This window comes from Dendrobates tinctorius, unplaced genomic scaffold (genome assembly GCF_039654945.1).
Source record: "Dendrobates tinctorius isolate UK_male_01 unplaced genomic scaffold, ASM3965494v1 ptg000214l, whole genome shotgun sequence".
NCBI classification, from domain to species: Eukaryota; Metazoa; Chordata; class Amphibia; order Anura; family Dendrobatidae; genus Dendrobates; species Dendrobates tinctorius.
In genome coordinates this window covers 178,534-193,860 of record NW_027361881.1, presented here as the reverse complement: position 1 = coordinate 193,860, position 15,327 = coordinate 178,534, and positions in this window count along the sequence as shown.

Below are 15,327 nucleotides of genomic sequence, written 5' to 3'. Positions count from 1 at the left end.
AGAAGAGACCGGGAACAGGGGAAAACTGAGAGGAAAAAGATGGAGAAACGAGGGGGAAAAGAGAGAAAATGGGGGAAATATGAGGATGGAGGAGAAGAGACCGGGGACAAGAGGAAACTGAGAGGAAAAAGATGGAGAAACAAGGGGGAAAAGAGAGAAAATGGGGGAAATATGAGAATGGAGGAGAAGAGACCGGGAACAGGGGAAAACTGAGAGGAAAAAGATGGAGAAACGAGGGGGAAAAGAGAGAAAATGGGGGAAATATGAGGACGGAAGAGAAGAGACCGGGAACAGGGGGAAACTGAGAGGAAAAAGATGGAGAAACGAGGGGGAAAAGAGAGAAAATGGGGGAAATATGAGGATGGAGGAGACCGGGAACAGGGAGAAACTGAGAGGAAAAAGATGGAGAAACGAGGGGGAAAAGAGAGAAAATGGGGGAAATATGAGGATGGAGGAGAAGAGACCGGGAACAGGGGAAACTGAGAGGAAAAAGATGGAGAATCGAGGGGGAAAAGAGAGAAAATGGGGGAAATATGAGGATGGAGGAGACCGGGAACAGGGAGAAACTGAGAGGAAAAAGATGGAGAAACGAGGGGGAAAAGAGAGAAAATGGGGGAAATACGAGGACGGAAGAGAAGAGACCGGGAACAGGGGAAACTGAGAGGAAAAAGATGGAGAATCGAGGGGGAAAAGAGAGAAAATGGGGGAAATATGAGGATGGAGGAGACCGGGAACAGGGAGAAACTGAGAGGAAAAAGACGGAGAAACGAGGGGGAAAAGAGAGAAAATGGGGGAAATACGAGGACGGAAGAGAAGAGACCGGGAACAGGGGAAACTGAGAGGAAAAAGATGGAGAATCGAGGGGGAAAAGAGAGAAAATGGGGGAAATATGAGGATGGAGGAGACCGGGAACAGGGAGAAACTGAGAGGAAAAAGATGGAGAAACGAGGGGGAAAAGAGAGAAAATGGGGGAAATATGAGGATGGAGGAGAAGAGACCGGGAACAGGGAGAAACTGAGAGGAAAAAGATGGAGAATCGAGGGGGAAATGACAGAAAGTGGGGGAAATATAAGAACGGAGGAGATGAGACCAGGAACAGGGGGAAACTGAGAGGAAAAAGACGGAGAAACAAGGGGGAAATACGAGGACGGAGGAGACCGGGAACAGGGAGAAACAGAGGGAAAAGATGGAGAAACGAGGGGGAAAAGAGAGAAAATGGGGGAAATATGAAGACGGAGGAGAAGAGACCGGGAACAAGAGGAAACTGAGAGGAAAAAGATGGAGAAACAAGGGGGAAATGACAAAATGGGGGAAATATAAGAACGGAGGAGACGAGACCGGGAACAGGGAGAAACTGAGAGGAAAAACATGGAGAAACGAGGGGGAAAAGAGAAAGTGGGGGAAATATGAGGATGGAGGAGAAGAGACCGGGAACAGGGAGAAACTGAGGAAAAAGATGGAGAAACGAGGGGGAAAAGAGAGAAAATGGGGGAAATATGAGGACGGAGGAGAAGAGACCGGGGACGGGGGAAATTGAGAGGAAAAAGACGGAGAAACGAGGGGGAAAAGAGAGAAAATGGAGGAAATATGAGGACGGAGGAGAAGAGACAGGGGGAAACTGAGAGGAAAAAGACGGAGAAACGAGGGGGAAAAGAGAGAAAATGGGGGAAATACGAGGACGGAGGAGAAGAGACCGGGAACAGGGGAAACTGAGAGGAAAAAGACGGAGAAACGAGGGGGAAAAGAGAGAAAATGGGGGAAATACGAGGACGGAAGAGAAGAGACCGGGAACAGGGGGAAACTGAGAGGAAAAAGACCGAGAAACGAGGGGGAAATGAGAGAAAATGGGGGAAATACAAGGACGGAGGAGAAGAGACCGGGAACAGGGAGAAACTGAGGAAAAAGACGGAGAAACGAGGGGGAAAAGAGAGAAAATGAGGGAAATACGAGGACGGAGGAGAAGAGACCGGGAACAGGGGAAACAGAGGAAAAAGACGGAGAAACGAGGGGGAAAAGAGAGAAAATGGGGGAAATACGAGGACGGAGGAGAAGAGACCGGGAACAGGGGAAAACTGAGAGGAAAAAGACGGAGAAACGAGGGGGAAAAGAGAGAAAATGGGGGAAATATGAGGACGGAGGAGAAGAGACAGGGGGAAACAGAGGAAAAGACGGAGAAACGAGGGGGAAAAGAGAGAAAATGGGGGAAATACGAGGACGGAGGAGAAGAGACCGGGAACAGGGGGAAAACTGAGAGGAAAAAGACGGAGAAACGAGGGGGAAAAGAGAGAAAATGGGGGAAATACGAGGACGGAGGAGAAAGAGACCGGGAACAGGGAAAACTGAGAGGAAAAAGACGGAGAAACGAGGGGGAAAAGAGAGAAAATGGGGGAAATGTGAAGATGGAGGGGAAGAGACCGGGAACAGGGGAAAACTGAGAGGAAAAAGACGGAGAAACGAGGGGGAAAAGAGAGAAAATGGGGGAAATATGAGGACGGAGGAGAAGAGACAGGGGGAAACAGAGGAAAAGACGGAGAAACGAGGGGGAAAAGAGAGAAAATGGGGGAAATACGAGGACGGAGGAGAAGAGACCGGGAACAGGGGGAAAACTGAGAGGAAAAAGACGGAGAAACGAGGGGGAAAAGAGAGAAAATGGGGGAAATACGAGGACGGAGGAGAAAGAGACCGGGAACAGGGAAAACTGAGAGGAAAAAGACGGAGAAACGAGGGGGAAAAGAGAGAAAATGGGGGAAATACGAGGACGGAGGAGAAAGAGACCGGGAACAGGGAAAACTGAGAGGAAAAAGACGGAGAAACGAGGGGGAAAAGAGAGAAAATGGTGGAAATGTGAAGATGGAGGGGAAGAGACCGGGAACAGGGGAAAACAGAGGAAAAAGATGGAGAAACGAGGGGGAAATGACAGAAAGTGGGGGAAATACGAGGACGGAGGAGAAGAGACCGGGAACAGGGGAAAACAGAGCAAAAAGATGGAGAAACGAGGGGGAAATGACAGAAAGTGGGGGAAATACGAGGACGGAGGAGAAGAGACAGGGGGAAACAGAGGAAAAGATGGAGAAACGAGGGGGAAAAGAGAAAATGGAGGAAATACGAGGACGGAGGAGAAAGAGACCGGGAACAGGGGGAACTGAGAGGAAAAAGACGGAGAAACGAGGGGGAAAAGAGAGAAAATAGGGGAAATACGAGGACGGAGGAGAAAGAGACCGGGAACAGGGAAAACTGAGAGGAAAAAGACGGAGAAACGAGGGGGAAAAGAGAGAAAATGGGGGAAATGTGAAGATGGAGGGGAAGAGACCGGGAACAGGGGAAAACAGAGGAAAAAGATGGAGAAACGAGGGGGAAATGACAGAAAGTGGGGGAAATACGAGGACGGAGAAGAGACCGGGAACAGGGGAAAACAGAGCAAAAAGATGGAGAAACAAGGGGGAAATGACAGAAAGTGGGGGAAATACGAGGACGGAGGAGAAGAGACCGGGGACAGGGGGAAACAGAGGAAAAAGACGGAGAAACGAGGGGGAAATGACAGAAAGTGGGGGAAATACGAGGACGGAAGAGAAGAGACCGAGAACAGGGGGAAACTGAGAGGAAAAAGACGGAGAAACGAGGGGGAAAAGAGAAAATGGGGGAAATGTGAAGACTGAGGGGAAGAGACCGGGAACAGGGGAAAACAGAGGAAAAAGACGGAGAAACGAGGGGGAAATGACAGAAAGTGGGGGAAATACGAGGACGAAGGAGAAGAGACCGGGGACAGGGGGAAACAGAGGAAAAAGATGGAGAAACGAGGGGGAAATGACAAAGTGGGGGAAATACGAGGACGGAGGAGAAGAGACCGGGAACAGGGGAAAACAGAGGAAAAAGATGGAGAAACGAGGGGGAAATGACAGAAAGTGGGGGAAATACGAGGACGGAGGAGAAGAGACCGGGAACAGGGGAAAACAGAGGAAAAAGACGGAGAAACGAGGGGGAAATGACAGAAAGTGGGGGAAATACGAGGACGGAGGAGAAGAGACCGGAACAGGGGGAAACTGAGAGGAAAAAGACGGAGAAACGAGGGGGAAAAGAGAGAAAATGGGGGAAATGTGAAGACGGAGGGGAAGAGACCGGGAACAGGGGAAAACAGGAAAAAGACGGAGAAACGAGGGGGAAATGACAGAAAGTGGGGGAAATACGAGGACGGAGGAGAAGAGACCGGGAATAGGGGAAAACTGAGGAAAAAGATGGAGAAACGAGGGGGAAATGACAGAAAGTGGGGGAAATACGAGGACGGAGGAGAAGAGACCGGGAACAGAGGGAAACTGAGAGAAAACGGGGGAAATACGAGGACGGAGGAGAAGAGACCGGGAACGGGGAAACTGAGAGGAAAAAGACGGAGAAACGAGGGGGAAATGACAGAAAGTGGGGGAAATACGAGGACGGAGGAGAAGAGACCGGGAATAGGGGAAAACTGAGGAAAAAGATGGAGAAACGAGGGGGAAATGACAGAAAGTGGGGGAAATACGAGGACGGAGGAGAAGAGATCGGGAACAGAGGGAAACTGAGAGAAAACGGGGGAAATACGAGAACGGAGGAGAAGAGACCGGGAACAGGGGAAACAGAGGAAAAAGACGGAGAAACGAGGGGGAAAAGAGAGAAAATGGGGGAAATGTGAAGACGGAGGAGAACAGACCGGGAACAGGAGGAAACAGAGGAAAAAGATGGAGAAACGAAGGGGAAATAGGAGAATGGAGAAGACACCGGGAACAGGGAGAAACAGAGGAAAAAGAGTGAAAATGGAGGAGAGGAGAAGAGACCGGGAACAGGGGGAAACTGAGAAGAAAAAGATGGAGAAACGAGGGGGAAATAGGAGAATGGAGAAGAGACCGGGAACAGGGGGAAACTGAGGAAAAAGATGGAGAAACGAGGGGGAAAGAGAAAATGGGGGAAATATGAGGTCGGAGAAGAGACAGGGAACAGGAGGAAAAAGATGGAGAAACGAGGGGGATATGACAGAAAATGCGGGAAATACGAGGACGGAGGAGAAGAGATCGGGAACAGAGGGAAACTGAGAGAAAACGGGGGAAATACGAGGACGGAGGAGAAGAGACCGGGAACAGGGGAAACTGAGAGGAAAAAGACGGAGAAATGAGGGGGAAAAGAGAGAAAATGGGGGAAATGTGAAGACGGAGGAGAACAGACCGGGAACAGGAGGAAACTGAGAGGAAAAAGATGGAGAAACGAAGGGGAAATAGGAGAATGGAGAAGACACCGGGAACAGGGAGAAACAGAGGAAAAAGAGTGAAAACGGAGGAGAGAAGAGACCGGGAACAGGGGGAAACTGAGAAGAAAAAGATGGAGAAACGAGGGGGAAATAGGAGAATGGAGAAGAGACCGGGAACAGGGGGAAACTGAGGAAAAAGATGGAGAAACGAGGGGGAAAGAGAAAATGGGGGAAATATGAGGTCGGAGAAGAGACAGGGAACAGGAGGAAAAAGATGGAGAAACGAGGGGGATATGACAGAAAATGGGGGAAATATGAGGACGGAGGAGAAGAGACAGGGAATAGGAAGAAACAGATGAAAAAGGGAGAAAATGGAACTATGAGAATGGAGAAGAGACCGGGAACAGGGGGAAACAGAGGAAAAAGATGGAGAAACGAGGGGGAAAAGAGAGAAAATGGGGGAAATATGAGAATGGAGGAGAAGAGACCGGGAACAGGGGGAAACAGAGGAAAAAGATGGAGAAACGAGGGGGAAAAGAGAGAAAATGGGGGAAATATGAGAATGGAGGAGAAGAGACCGGGAACGGGGAAACTGAGGAAAAAGATGGAGAAACGAGGGGGAAAAGAGAGAAAATGGGGGGAAATATGAGGACGGAGAAGAGAGCGGGAACAGGGGGAAACGGAGAGGAAAAAGATGGAGAAACGAGGGGGAAAAGAGAGAAAATGGAGGAAATACGAGGACGGAGGAGAAGAGATCGGGAACAGGGAGAAACTGAGAGGAAAAAGACGGAGAAACAAGGGGGAAATGACAGAAAATGGGGGAAATATGGGGATGGAGGAGAAGAGACAGAACGGGGAGACTGATGTGAGGTCAAGTGCTCACTTCTCAAGGACAGCGTGACCATTTTCTGTGCTGACCAGAGCTTAGTCGGCCCCCTTGTCCAGATAAGCGAGACCTTTGGACAAGCTTCAGGGTTAAAGGTTGAGTGTACAAAGTTGAAAGCCATGCTCTTTGGAGACTGACCACTGGCCTCCTTCGCCTTCAACATCCAGCCAGATTTTATCAAGGTTCTTGGGTACATGAAGGAACGAGCAACCCTTAGGTCTTGGGAAGAAAGCTTGAGACTGGTAAACGTGAGGATTGGACTAGGCCCTCACAAGTGAAGCATCTGAGGTTCCAAAGCGCTGATCCTGCATATCGAGGTACTTGAGCCCAATTTGTGGAAGCCAAAGCCTATCCACAAACTCATCAGAGCCAAGGACAGAGGACATGTTGAAATCTGTGTGGACTAATGTGTCGAAGAGGTTGATAAGCGGACACAAGGACTTGTGGACGGCGATACAAGGTGGGCTGGATTAAACCCCCTCTCAACTCCACTTGTGTTGTGTTTCTATAAAGCTTTGGACCTGTGCATTTCCCCACTTCCTAACTAACACGTCCTACCCTCTACCTTTCCCTTATCGCGACAGTTCCATGTAGTTGATTGCTTAACTCTGTTTTCTTTCAACTTGTATAGTATAGGAGTTTGATATATAGTACATTACTGATCCAGAGTTACATCCAGTATTATACTCCAGAGCTGCACTCACTATTCTGCTGGTGCAGTCACTGTGTACATACATTACACTACTGATCCTGAGTTACATCCAGTATTATACTCCAGAGCTGCACTCACTATTCTGCTGGTGCAGTCACTGTGTACATACATTACACTACTGATCCTGAGTTACATCCGGTATTATACTCCAGAGCTGCACTCACTATTCTACTGGTGCAGTCACTGTGTACATACATTACATTACTGATCCTGAGTTACCTCCTTTATTATACTCCAGAGCTGCACTCACTAGTCTACTCGTGCAGTCACTGTGTACATACATTACTGATCCTGAGTTACATCCTGTATTATACTCCAGAGCTGCACTCACTAGTCTACTGGTGCAGTCACTGTGTACATACATTACATTACTGATCCTGAGTTACCTCCTGTATTATACTCCAGAGCTGCACTCACTATTCTGCTGGTGCAGTCACTGTGTACATACATTACATTACTGATCCTGAGTTACATCCAGTATTATACTCCAGAGCTGCACTCACTATTCTACTGGTGCAGTCACTGTGTACATACATTACATTACTGATCCTGAGTTACCTCCTTTATTATACTCCAGAGCTGCACTCACTAGTCTACTGGTGCAGTCACTGTGTACATACATTACTGATCCTGAGTTACATCCTGTATTATACTCCAGAGCTGCACTCACTATTCTGCTGGTGCAGTCACTGTGTACATACATTACATTACTGATCCTGAGTTACATCCTGTATTATACCCCAGAGCTGCACTCACTATTCTGCTGGTGCAGTCACTGTGTACATACACTACTGATCCTGAGTTACATCCGGTATTATACTCCAGAGCTGCACTCACTATTCTACTGGTGCAGTCACTGTGTACATACATTACATTACTGATCCTGAGTTACCTCCTTTATTATACTCCAGAGCTGCACTCACTAGTCTACTGGTGCAGTCACTGTGTACATACATTACTGATCCTGAGTTACATCCAGTATTATACTCCAGAGCTGCACTCACTATTCTGCTGGTGCAGTCACTGTGTACATACATTACATTACTGATCCTGAGTTACATCCTGTATTATACTCCAGAGCTGCACTCACTATTCTGCTGGTGCAGTCACTGTGTACATACATTACATTACTGATCCTGAGTTACATCCGGTATTATACTCCAGAGCTGCATTCACTATTCTGCTGGTGCAGTCACTGTGTACATACATTACATTACTGATCCTGAGTTACCTCCTGTATTATACTCCAGAGCTGCACTCACTATTCTGCTGGTGCAGTCACTGTGTACATACATTACATTACTGATCCTGAGTTACATCCTGTATTATACTCCAGAGCTGCACTCACTATTCTGCTGGTGCAGTCACTGTGTACATACATTACATTACTGATCCTGAGTTACCTCCTGTATTATACCCCAGAGCTGCACTCACTATTCTGCTGGTGCAATCACTGTGTACATATATTACATTACTGATCCTGAGTTACATCCTGCATTATACTCCAGAGCTGCACTCACTATTCTGCTGGTGCAGTCACTGTGTACATACATTACATTACGGATCCGGATCCTGAGTTACCTCCTGTATTATACCCCAGAGCTGCACTCACTATTCTGCTGGTGCAGTCATTGTGTACATACATTACATTACTGATCCTGAGTTACATCCGGTATTATACTCCAGAGCTGCACTCACTATTCTGCTGGTGCAGTCACTGTGTACATACATTACATTACTGATCCTGAGTTACCTCCTGTATTATACTCCAGAGCTGCACTCACTATTCTGCTGGTGCAGTCACTGTGTACATACATTACATTACTGATCCTGAGTTACATCCAGTATTATACTCCAGAGCTGCACTCACTATTCTACTGGTGCAGTCACTGTGTACATACATTACATTACTGATCCTGAGTTACCTCCTTTATTATACTCCAGAGCTGCACTCACTAGTCTACTGGTGCAGTCACTGTGTACATACATTACTGATCCTGAGTTACATCCTGTATTATACTCCAGAGCTGCACTCACTATTCTGCTGGTGCAGTCACTGTGTACATACATTACATTACTGATCCTGAGTTACATCCTGTATTATACCCCAGAGCTGCACTCACTATTCTGCTGGTGCAGTCACTGTGTACATACACTACTGATCCTGAGTTACATCCGGTATTATACTCCAGAGCTGCACTCACTATTCTACTGGTGCAGTCACTGTGTACATACATTACATTACTGATCCTGAGTTACCTCCTTTATTATACTCCAGAGCTGCACTCACTAGTCTACTGGTGCAGTCACTGTGTACATACATTACTGATCCTGAGTTACATCCAGTATTATACTCCAGAGCTGCACTCACTGTTCTGCTGGTGCAGTCACTGTGTACATACATTACATTACTGATCCTGAGTTACATCCGGTATTATACTCCAGAGCTGCATTCACTATTCTGCTGGTGCAGTCACTGTGTACATACATTACATTACTGATCCTGAGTTACCTCCTGTATTATACTCCAGAGCTGCACTCACTATTCTGCTGGTGCAGTCACTGTGTACATACATTACATTACTGATCCTGAGTTACCTCCTGTATTATACTCCAGAGCTGCACTCACTATTCTGCTGGTGCAGTCACTGTGTACATACATTACATTACTGATCCTGAGTTACATCCTGTATTATACTCCAGAGCTGCACTCACTATTCTGCTGGTGCAGTCACTGTGTACATACATTACATTACTGATCCTGAGTTACATCCGGTATTATACTCCAGAGCTGCACTCACTATTCTGCTGGTGCAGTCACTGTGTACATACATTACATTACTGATCCTGAGTTACCTCCTGTATTATACTCCAGAGCTGCACTCACTATTCTGCTGGTGCAGTCACTGTGTACATACATTACATTACTGATCCTGAGTTACATCCTGTATTATACTCCAGAGCTGCACTCACTATTCTGCTGGTGCAGTCACTGTGTACATACATTACATTACTGATCCTGAGTTACATCCTGTATTATACTCCAGAGCTGCACTCACTATTCTGCTGGTGCAGTCACTGTGTACATACATTACATTACTGATCCTGAGTTACATCCTGTATTATACCCCAGAGCTGCACTCACTATTCTGCTGGTGCAGTCACTGTGTACATACATTACATTACTGATCCTGAGTTACCTCCTGTATTATACTCCAGAGCTGCACTCACTATTCTGCTGGTGCAGGTGTAGGGTCGGTGGGCCGAGCTGGGGGGTGGTCCCTCGATATACCGCGCAGTGACGTACAGACACACGATGAGGCAAGTTTCGGGTACAACAGGTCCAAGTTTATTCTCTTGCCGTCCGCCTGACGGCCTCCGCAGTACACCGCACTTCAATTCACTTTGCTTCACTTCACTTATCGGCCCCCCGTTTCCAGGGCCGCTTCCCGCGCACCGTACTTTACACCGGGGACGTACCTTTATGCACCGTCCCCCTCTTCACTCTTCGACGCTCCTGTCAGATCCGTCACTGTGGCCGCCTTAGGCCCGTAAACCAACAGCACTTTTCCTGATCAGTCGTCTCTCTCTCAATACGGTATGCGTTACCTCGGTGCCTCGTCTACACTGCGGTACTCTGGTGTCAGGACCACCCTCCTGACTTCCTTTCACCTCAGTCCCCCTGGTTCGGTTTTCCTCCCAGTGCACAAACTGTCGTAGTCCTCCTGTCACTAGAGCTCCCTCTGGGGACTGGCACTTTCTGGAACCCTCCTGTCAAATTTATATCATTCCCGGTTCTCTGTAACTCCGCCCCCCATGACCAACGGTTTCCTAAGCCCTAAGCTGATGTCAAGTCCTTTGCTCACACTCCTCCCTGCCCTCTAATGGTCAACCCAAGGTACTGCATGTCCACTACACTTTCTCAGCTGTTTCCCCACTGTAGTAACTGACACCTGTCTAAACTGTGCAAACCTTCCTTTCTCTATCCTGACAAGTCTGTCCGTCTGTCAGGTCACCTTCCCTACACTCCCCCTTACTTTGTCTATTGTCATCCTCGACAATCGTAATCCCTGCCTTCGTCATTCTGAAGCTTCACCTACACTCTGTTGTCGGACCAGTTGTTGGGCCAAACCCACTACCTGCGGGGGGCCGAACCATACTGGGAGCACCATGCTCTGAGCAGCCTACTGCTACTCACCAGCGCGCACGCCACATGACATCTTTCAAATTGGGCTAGGCACACCCATTTTCTCTCTATGGTGTGTACCTTCCCCTACTCTCCCCTTCTGTTACCTTCCACTGTCCGGTACGCCATGATCGAGGCCAAACACCTACCAGATCATTGCCGGCGTCCACCTTCCTCCAGGGGTGTCCGTGGTGTCGGGGACCTGACCTAGGACGGCTGTCTTTCTCACATCTTCCACCTCTTTTGCCTTTCTTTCAGTTACATGTCATGGTCGGCGTCTCGGTCTCCCAGACCTTCTCTACACATAGACCCCTGTCGGATCTCACACTTCCCTTTGGTCCCTCACACCTTCTCTTACCCGGACCTGTTGCATTTACTTGTGCATATTATACATCAACACAACTTTACAATATCACAAGTACCCCATTTTTTTATAAATTTTTTTTTTCATTTTCCTTTGCTTTTAAAACCAACATACCGTATAACAATATAACATTGCATATCTTCTCCCCCCCCCCTTCCTTGGACATGGACACTCCCTCGTTTCTTTGTATCCCCGCTCTTTCAAGTAAACATATCTACGTATACTTTCCTAGAAAAGGTACACAGAACGGAGAAGGAAAAAAAAGAAAATAAAAAAAAAACAACAGATAAACAAAAGAAAATTTCCTCTACATACAGTAGATACAACTGTCCTTATAACCTGCACAACGGTGCCACGAACTCCTGACAGTTCACTCCGCCTCCTAGCGCTCAGTTGTGAGGGGCTCCACAGCCGTGGAGCTCCTAGAATACCGAGGGTGTCCACACAAGTCCTCTTTATGGGGGTTCCCATCCTTCAGGCTCCGCCAGTACGGCCACCGCATAATAACCGAGGGGACAGTACTCTTTGTAGTAAGACACATAGTCTCCTTCTTTCAAAGCCCGGCCGTGACGAATGGAAGCCACATTTACGTAAACTTTCTGGCCAGTCTCATCCCGAATAAAGCCGTATCCTTGAGCGATGTTGGTATACACCAGCCGCCCCTTAGACCTCTTAGCCGCCATTCCAGCCTCTCCCCCCTGCGTGGAGCTGGTTCCATATTTCCCGCTCCCGGGCCTTCTTCTTCCTTATAACCTCTGCGACCCAAACAGAGGGCACACTACAGGCTCGGGAGTCCGGTGGGCGGGACTCCGCCGATGAAGGGAGCGGGACAGAGGTGGCCAATGATGTTGGTGGCCCAGCAGCCACTGGGGTCGGGTGGCAGATGGGAGCAGCCGTGTCCTTAGAGGAGATTGGACCACAGGGCCTGTCACACAGGCCGCAGTCGATTCCAGTGCCGGCATAGCAGCCGCAGGGTAGGGCGCAACTGAAATTTCATCCAGAACCGGGGTAGCGGCCGCCTTTGAAGATGCGGTCGCTAGCGGCAGAAGGGATGCAACAGTGTCACCTACGGTCAGACTCCACACCGGCGACAACGGGCGTGGCGCCACTGGGTGGAGTGGTTCAGGAGCGGAGGCCCTGCTCAGTTCCGCATATATGGTAGGGCCTTCCTTGGCCGGGCTCTCGGGGACACAGGATGCCGCGCGCTGCGGCCGAATGGTAGAGGCCGCTTGCGGAGCCACTGTCGGGGCCGGGGGAACTCTCACCTTCCCCGGCGCCGTGGCCTCCGTCTCATCACGCGGCTCCTCCCGCAGTCTCCGCTCTTCATCCCTCCTTCCGGCGGGGCTAGCCACGAGGATCAGGGGCTCCGCAGGGAGACTCTCCGCTGGTAACTTAGGTGGCCGCCCCCGGTGGTTCCGCACAAGCTCCGCTCCTTCACTCAACATCCAGCTGCCTGCCCGTGGCCCTGAGGGGAACGTTTCCTGGCGTGACACGATCTCCCGGTGTCACCGCCACTCTAGGCGCCCGATGCCCAGACATCCACAGCGTCTCATATCGTCCGATGGGCAGCACTCGAATGGCGCCAGACAGCCGCAGCCAAACTTTTTCCCTGGGCCACTCCCTCTGCTGGGTGGGGTGATGGCAGACCTTTCCACCCACTTGTCAGGGTCCAGCACATGGGAGCGCCGGCCTCCTGGTACATATCGCTGGCTCCAGGGATACGTAGGAGGGGGCCCCAGTCTATTGGGAACAACAGCAAACACCTGGAACTCTCTTCTGCGCTGGAGTAGCACCGCCATCTTGCACCAGTCCTGGTACCTCCTCGGACCTTCTGCTGGTAACGCAGATACGCCACAGCGCTCCCAATTTGTAATCCACAGGTGGGTAATTTGTATTCCACAGGTGTTTATAATCCAGAGTAGTCCAAATCCTTTTCCACTCCTCAGAGGCAGGCCTGCCGCAGAAGATATGGTATTAGCGGCGTAGATCCTGCCGACTACGCCAAGTGTAGGGTCGGTGGGCCGAGCTGGGGGGTGGTCCCTCGATATACCGCGCAGTGACGTACAGACACACGATGAGGCAAGTTTCGGGTACAACAGGTCCAAGTTTATTCTCTTGCCGTCCACCTGACGGCCTCCGCAGTACACCGCACTTCAATTCACTTTGCTTCACTTCACTTATCGGCCCCCCGTTTCCAGGGCCGCTTCCCGCGCACCGTACTTTACACCGGGGACGTACCTTTACGCACCGTCCCCCTCTTCACTCTTCGACGCTCCTGTCAGATCCGTCACTGTGGCCGCCTTAGGCCCGTAAACCAACAGCACTTTTCCTGATCAGTCGTCTCTCTCTCAATACGGTATGCGTTACCTCGGTGCCTCGTCTACACTGCGGTACTCTGGTGTCAGGACCACCCTCCTGACTTCCTTTCACCTCAGTCCCCCTGGTTCGGTTTTCCTCATAGTGCACAAACTGTCGTAGTCCTCCTGTCACTAGAGCTCCCTCTGGGGACTGGCACTTTCTGGAACCCTCCTGTCAAATTTATATCATTCCCGGTTCTCTGTAACTCCGCCCCCCATGACCAACGGTTTCCTAAGCCCTAAGCTGATGTCAAGTCCTTTGCTCACACTCCTCCCTGCCCTCTAATGGTCAACCCAAGGTACTGCACATCCACTACACTTTCTCAGCTGTTTCCCCACTGTAGTAACTGACACCTGTCTAAACTGTGCAAACCCTCCTTTCTCTATCCTGACAAGTCTGTCCGTCTGTCAGGTCACCTTCCCTACACAGGCACTGTGTACATACATTACATTACTGATCCTGAGTTACATCCTGTGTTATACTCCAGAGCTGCACTCACTATTCTGCTGGTGCAGTCACTGTGTACATACATTACATTACTGATCCTGAGTTACATCCTGTGTTATACTCCAGAGCTGCACTCACTATTCTGCTGGTGCAGTCACTGTGTACATACATTACATTACTGATCCTGAGTTACATCCTGTGTTATACTCCAGAGCTGCACTCACTATTCTGCTGGTGCAGTCACTGTGTACATACATTACATTACTGATCCTGAGTTACATCCTGTATTATACTCCAGAGCTGCACTCACTATTCTGCTGGTGCAGTCACTGTGTACATACATTACATTACTGATCCTGAGTTACCTCCTGTATTATACCCCAGAGCTGCACTCACTATTCTGCTGGTGCAATCACTGTGTACATATATTACATTACTGATCCTGAGTTACATCCTGCATTATACTCCAGAGCTGCACTCACTATTCTGCTGGTGCAGTCACTGTGTACATACATTACATTACGGATCCGGATCCTGAGTTACCTCCTGTATTATACCCCAGAGCTGCACTCACTATTCTGCTGGTGCAGTCACTGTGTACATACATTACATTACTGATCCTGAGTTACCTCCTGTATTATACTCCAGAGCTGCACTCACTATTCTGCTGGTGCAGTCACTGTGTACATACATTACATTACTGATCCTGAGTTACCTCCTCTATTATACCCCAGAGCTGCACTCACTATTCTGCTGGTGCAGTCACTGTGTACATACATTACATTACTGATCCTGAGTTACCTCCTGTATTATACCCCAGAGCTGCACTCACTATTCTGCTGGTGCAGTCACTGTGTACATACATTACTGATCCTGAGTTACATCCTGTATTATACTCCAGAGCTGCACTCACTATTCTGCTGGTGCAGTCACTGTGTACATACATTACATTACGGATCCTGAGTTACCTCCTGTATTATACCCCAGAGCTGCACTCACTATTCTGCTGGTGCAGTCACTGTGTACATACATTACATTACGGATCCTGAGTTACATCCTGTATTATACTCCAGAGCTGCACTCACTATTCTGCTGGTGCAATCACTGTGTACATACATTACATTACTGATCCTGAGTTACATCCTGCATTATACTCCAGAGC